This window comes from Chiloscyllium punctatum, chromosome 3 (assembly GCF_047496795.1).
Source record: "Chiloscyllium punctatum isolate Juve2018m chromosome 3, sChiPun1.3, whole genome shotgun sequence".
Classification (NCBI taxonomy): Eukaryota; Metazoa; Chordata; class Chondrichthyes; order Orectolobiformes; family Hemiscylliidae; genus Chiloscyllium; species Chiloscyllium punctatum.
The window spans coordinates 113048794-113055755 of NC_092741.1; the positions used below are offsets into that span (position 1 = coordinate 113048794).

Here is a 6962-nt window from a genome sequence, read left to right on the forward strand (position 1 = left end):
CACTTTTATATTTGCTTCAGTGATTTCCAGCATCCGCTCTTCATTCTGTTTTTACTAGACTAATACCTGGAATGGGTGAGTTGGCTCATAAGAAATGATTGAAAAGGATAAGCTTGTATCCATTGAAGTTTAGAAGAGTGAGAGATGCCTTGATTGAAACACATACGATCCCTGAGAGGTCTTGGTAAGATGAACAGGGAAAGGCTATCTCCTTTTCTTGGAGAATCTGGAACTAAGGTTCACTGCTTAACAATGAGGAGTCACCCATTTAAGACAGGGATGAAAACTTTTTTCATACATTGAGATGGGAACATTTGGAAATCTCTTCTTCGAAAGGTATGTGTGCAGAATCCATGAATGTTTTTAAAGCAATGGTGGTTGGATTCTTGATAAGCAAGCTGATGAAATGTTAATGGGGTCGGCAGGAATGTGGAATACTTGAATGGGTTATCATCTTACTGAATGGTAGAGCAGTCTCGAGGGCCTAAGTGGCCTGCTCTTGTGCTTGCTTGGGTGGGCATTTTTGCCCATCCCTTGTTGGTGCGCATTTATGACATGTCGAGGGCGTGGAAATGGACACATTCTCAGTTTAGGTAATATGTTTTCTTGACATAAGTTGTAATCATGTTAGTTCAGCAGGAGGAAGAGGAGTCAAAAAGAACAAAACTAAAAGTCATTGTAAATCCAAACAACAATATATTAAGCAGTGTTAAAGTTTCAGTTAAATCATGAGTTTCGAAATGAGAAAACTCTCAGAGTGATGGTCAGTCATGAGAAAAACTCCAAGGAGACAGACATGTGAACAAAATCCATTAATTTATAATTACTTGAGCCAAATTAAATAAATATGAAGGCAGCTATAATACTGGGAGGGAACCTATTGCATGTCTGCAGTGTGTAACTTGTGGACAAATATTCCTTTAAGATTTTAGAAACCCATCCAGTTACAGAGATATTGAATTACTGACCTTAAAATACAAGGACAATATTCATTTTTTTTTAATTGTGCAGCAATTTTTTTTACACAGAAAGAATATTTTCATGTTGGGAGATTCAATAACCAAAGGACACTGATTTAGTCATTGGCATAAAGGAGATGCCTGACACATTGAACTGTTATGATCTAGAATGTTCTGCCTGAAAGGATGGTGAAAACTGATGCAATAATAACTTTCAGAAAGGAAGCTTTTCTCATTTTGACAGCTAAAATTGAGGGCTCCTGTCTTTTGTGGCTAAAATGAAGTGTTTGCACATTTTTTGTGAGCAAAATGGACAATTTCCCACCTTCCCGATTTTGCAGAAAAGATGCCCTCATCCTGCAGCCTTTAAGATGAATTCCAATCACTCAGCAGCTCTCCTTAGACAATTCACACTGTCCATGGCAGTTCTATTAATGCCCATTACCTTATAGTTTTAAAAATTTCAGTGGCTTCCCCAAAAGAATCAGTATTAGATGGCACTGTGTGTAATTAACACATTTCGTTTTACAGCAGTTGAACACTTTATTTCTCTTCAATAATAAAATTCGGCAGCTCAGGTGATGTTGAAGGTTATATATGCAATCCCCAACAGAGGAGATTCCTTACTCCATCTATCACGTGGGAATTGGAAAGGAATCATTTTCAGGGCAATGGGAAAGGGGGACTTTCATGCCAGAAGAGTTTGTATAGGCATGATGGGCCAAATTAACCTGTTCTGTGCTGAAATTCTATGAACGCCTTCGAACACCAGCACCCATACTCACCCTAATCCTCAGATCCAAGAAAAACAAAGCCAATATTTTTTGGGATCTGCATGCAAAATGCATAGGAAATGTATGATGAGTCATTCTAAGTTCAATGGTGGGGAAAAGAGCAGATGTTGTTGGGAAAGCACCCTCCATTGGGGTACATGCATAATCTGGAGAAAAGGGTTTTTCTCAAGGTGTCAGTTTCAATTTCAATTTCATTTGTACAATGGTGATGTTGAGTGCCCTGTTGTTATGACCAGCCTTTTTATGTCTTTGTCTGCCCATTTCTAAAGTAGCAAGGGATAGGAATAAAACAACAGTCAGAGAAAGTAGCTGTAACCACGTGGGGTTGGGAGGAAGGGTTGCCCGCTCTGATTTTGAACATGGTCCTGGAGGAATTGTTACATGAAACCCTATGACCAACTATCTGACCCACACAGCCATGCTAATGAATGTCTGAGAGATCAATAATCTCACCCTACACTGCCTTTCCTTAAAAAATAACGGTAAACTGACTCCACACAAGTTCTGACGAAGGCTCACTGCACACAAAATATTAACTCTGGTTACTCTCCATAAATGCTGCCGAACCTGCTGAATTTCTTTTTCCACCAATTTCTATTTTTGTTTCTGACTCCACATTACCCAATTACATGAATATTCAAATAAAATGGAAGGCGAACCCCTTAAACTTTAAATGCCAGACCGCTCCTGCTGTGTTGCTTATACTATTTCCCCGGACCCTTGCCACTGCTGCCATTCCAGCTTTGACAGATCAGTATGTTAAAGTGAGTGAATGTGTAGAGTTTTAGACAGCTGGGAACTAAGTTACTATGGGAACCAGCACCAGCTGCACAAAAGCACAGCAGGCCCAAACACAATGTATGTTATTGGCAAGGTATTACCAGTGAAATTGGACTAATAATTGGGTGGGCAACCAGAATCAGCTTCACTAAAGCAAACCAATCTAATAACAAACTTAAAAATTAAAGGAAATTCTTACCTTCACACTCCTGTGGAGATTTCTTTCAGCCTTTGGATAGTAACACTGGAAGCTAATGAACAGAAGATGTTCGGCAAATAGTTGGAAACAAGATACAGAGGGTAGGTAATTCAACACATACTTTGGATGTAATTGAATACATTTACTCACAATCTGTGGGAGTAACAAGATTGACGACTTAATCATTTGTTTCAGGTCTGAAAAATAAAATTGCATATCTTAAAGGATTATCGCAAAAAATCACATTGTTGAGCAGACTCATTAACCATTAGTGTAGCCTGTGTCTCTTAGTGCTATGTGAATCTTGTTGCTCAATGAATCCTGGAATTCATTAGATACTGTGTTTAAAAATAGCTTTAAAAAATAACCTGTCACTGGAGGGAGATAATTGTGGTTTATCTGTGAGTGAATGCACATAACCACTTTGGCTTCCAGTTCTCACCAGTTGGCAGATCCTGAATCCATATCTCAGATAGCTTCAGACTTCACAATTCTAATACTCACCAATAGGCAGCCCTCCATTCTTTCATTCTACATGAACTTCAAGTCATCCAAAACTCGTGATTCTGAACTCAGTCCTACTCACCCAGTAGTCCTGTTTTTGTTCACCCATCATAGCTTTCTGTCCACCAATGTCTCTATTTTAAGATGATTGCTCTCATGTCCCAAATCTTCCATAGCCGTGAGCCCTCTTGATCTCTGTAACTACTTCCAGCTGTACAGCCCTACATTTGCTGTCCTCAAATTTGTGTCTGTCGTGCATTCCTGATTTCTACTCGCCTCACACAGCTGGCCACGCCTTCAGCTGCCTGGTCTCTAAGCTCCAGAATTTCCTCCCTCATCGTGCTCCTTTTAAGAAACTCCTTAAAACCCAATACTTTGACCAAACCTCTGATCACCTGTCCCAATCAGACGTTACAATGATTCATTTTGCTTGATCTTACCCCTGTAAAGTAGATTGTTTTACTATCTGAGAAATTCTATGCAAGAGCAAAATATTCCTGTTATCTTTCTGAGTGTATCTTCCTTTCTCTGAGTCTCTAAATTTACAGAAAAGTTAGCCCAGCTTCACAGGGAAGTGGTATTGAGACAGCAGATTGCTCTGAGTGGAGGTCTTTCAGCCATAGCCCCTGGCCTTTTTAAGCTGTTCTACATCATACCAGATTCCGTTGGAACAGGGCAAGGAATTGAAAGCAAGGTTGGGTCCTGCTAGCATCCAAGCAGGAAGTGCTACTGGAAGTGATGGCTAAATCCAGAATTTATCTACTAACCACTGTCCCAATTCTTGCTGATTCTCTTTAGCTATAGTGCAGACGAGTCTCTAAATGGAAAACCATGTGGGTTCCAATCGCATTGCAGAATCTTTCATGTACAATCACATTTGAGACTCTGCTATATTGAGACAGTGAACATAGAACATAGAACATCGAACAATACAGCACAGAACAGGCCCTTCGGCCCACGATGTTGTGCCAAATATTTGTCCTAGCTTAAGAACCTATCCATGTACCTATCCAATTGCCGCTTAAAGGTCACCAATGATTCTGACTCTGCCACTCCCACAGGTAGCGCATTCCATGCCCCCACCCCTCTCTGAGTAAAGAACCTACCCCTGACAACTCCCCTATACCTTCCACCCTTCACCTTAAATTTATGTCCCCTTGTAAAACTCTGTTGTACCCAGGGGAAAAGTCTCTGACTGCCTACTCTATCTATTCCCCTGATCATCTTATAAACCTCTATCAAGTCACCCCTCATCCTTCGCCGTTCCAATGAGAAAAGGCCTAGCACTCTCAACCTATCCTCGTATGACCTATTCTCCATTCCAGGCAATATCCTGGTAAATCTCCTTTGCACCCTCTCCAAAGCTTCCACATCTTTCCGAAAATGAGGCGAACAGAACTGCACACTGTACTTCAAATGTGGCCTTACCAAGGTCCTATACAGCTGCAACATCACCTCACGAGTCTTGAATTCAATCCCTCTGCTAATGAACGCTAATACACCACAGGCCTTTTTACAAGCTCTATCCACCTGAGCGGCAACTTTCAAAGAGCTATGAACATAAACCCCAAGATCCCTCTGCTCCTCCACCTTACTAAGAACCCTACCGTTAACCCTGTATTCTGCATTCTTATTTGTCCTTCCAAAATGGACAACCTCACACTTGACAGTGTTGAACTCCATCTGCCACTCCTCAGTCCAGCTCTGCATCATATCTAAGTCCCTTTGCAGCAGACAACAGCCCTCCTCACTATCCACAACTCCACCAATCTTCGTATCTTCTGCAAATTTACTGACCCACTCTTCCACTCCCTCTTCCAAGTCACTAATAAAAATTACAAACAGCAGAGGACCCAGAACTGATCCCTGCGGAACTCCACTTGTAACTGGGCTCCAGACTGAATATTTACCATCTACCACCACTCTCTGACTTCGACCCGTTCGCCAGTTCTCTATCCAACTGGCCAAACCTCCCACTATCCTATGCCTCCTGACTTTCCACATAAGCCTACCATGGGGAACCTTATCAAATGCCTTACTAAAATCCATGTACACTACATCCACTGCTCTACCCTCATCCACATGCTTGGTCACCTCCTCAAAGAATTCAACAAGACTTGTAAGTCAAGATCTGTGCTAGCTGTCCCTAATCAAGCAGTGTCTTTCCAGATACTCATAAATCCTATCCCTCAGTACCCTTTTCATTACTTTGCCTGCCACCGAAGTAAGACTAACTGGCCTGTAATTCCCGGGGTTATCCCTCTTCCCTTTTTTGAACAAGGGCACAACATTCGTCACTCTCCAGTCCCCTGGCACCATCCCCATTGACAGTGAAGACAAAAAAAATCATTGCCAACGGTTCTGCAATTACCTCTCTTGCTTCCCACATAATCCTAGGATATATCCCATCAGGCCCGGGGGACTTGTCTATCCTCAAATTTTTCAAAATGCCCAACACATCTTCCTTCCTAACAAGTATCTCCTCTAGCTTACCAGTTCATTTCATACTCTCCTCTTCAACAATACGGTCCCTCTCATTTGTAAATACTGAAGAAAAGTACTCATTCAAGACCTCTCCTATCTCTTCCGACTCAACACACAGTCTCCCACTACTGTCCTTGATCGGACCTAACCTTGTTCTCATCATTCTCATGTTTCTTACATATGCATAAAAGGGTTATCCTTGATCCTACCCGTCAAAGATTTTTCATGCCCTCTCTTAGCTCTCCTAATCCCTTTCTTCAGCTCCCTCCTGGCTATCCTGTATCCCTCCAACGCTCTGTCTGAACCTTGTTTCCTCAACCTTATGTAAGCCTCCTTCTTCCTCCTTACAAGACATTCAACCTCCCTCGTCAACCAAGGTTCCCTCACACGACCATCTCTTTCCTGCCTGATAGGTACATACATATCAAGGACATGTCGTATCTGTTCCTTGAAAAAGTTCCATATTTCAACGCCATCCTTCCCTGACAGCCTATGCTCCCAATTTATGCTGCTCAGATCCTGTCTTGCAACATTGTATTTACCCTTCCCCAATTGTAAAACCTGCCCTGTTGCACGCACCTATCTGTCTCCATAACCATGGTGAAAGTTACAGAATTGTGGTCACCATCACCAAAATGCTCACCCACTAACAAGCCCATCACTTGTCCTGGTTCGTTACCAAGTTCCAAATCCAATATGGCCTCCCCTCTGGTCGGACAATCTACATACTGAGTTAGAAAAGCTTCCTGGACACACTGCACAAACACTGCCCCGTCCAATCTGCTTGATCTAAAGAGCTTCCAATCAATATTTGGAAAGTTCAAATCGCCCATGACTACTACCCTGTGGCTTCTGCACCTTTCCAAAATCTGTTTCCCAATCTGTTTCTCCACATCTCTGCTGCTATTGGGGGGCCTATAATAAACACCCAACAAGGTGACTGCACCTTTCCTATTTCTGACTTCAGCCCATACTACCTCCAAAGGCAGATCCCCCTCGAACTGCCTTTCTGCAGCCATTATACCATTTCTAATTAGCAACACCACCCCCCCTCCTTTTTTACCACCCCCCCAATCTTACTGAAACATCTGTAACCAGGAACCTCCAACAACCATTCCTGTCCCTCTTCTATCCACGTTTCCATGATGGCCATAACATCGTAGTCCCAAGTACCGATCCACACCTTAAGTTCACTCACCTTATTTCTGATACTCCTTGCATTGAAGTATACACACTTGAGCC

At 42.2% G+C, this 6962-nt stretch overlaps 1 long non-coding RNA gene across 1 annotated transcript in view; it reads right to left on the bottom strand.

The window, feature by feature from the left end:
• The window catches only part of LOC140463898 (uncharacterized), a 28257-nt gene extending 25218 nt beyond the window's left edge, over positions 1 to 3039 (bottom strand). The window contains exons 1-2 of the long non-coding RNA XR_011954807.1: positions 2883 to 3039; positions 2733 to 2784 (exon numbers count right to left, since the gene is read on the bottom strand). This is a non-coding gene — a long non-coding RNA (uncharacterized lncRNA). The remainder of the gene's footprint in view (positions 1 to 2732; positions 2785 to 2882) is intronic.
• Between the last annotated feature and the right edge of the window lie 3923 nt (positions 3040 to 6962).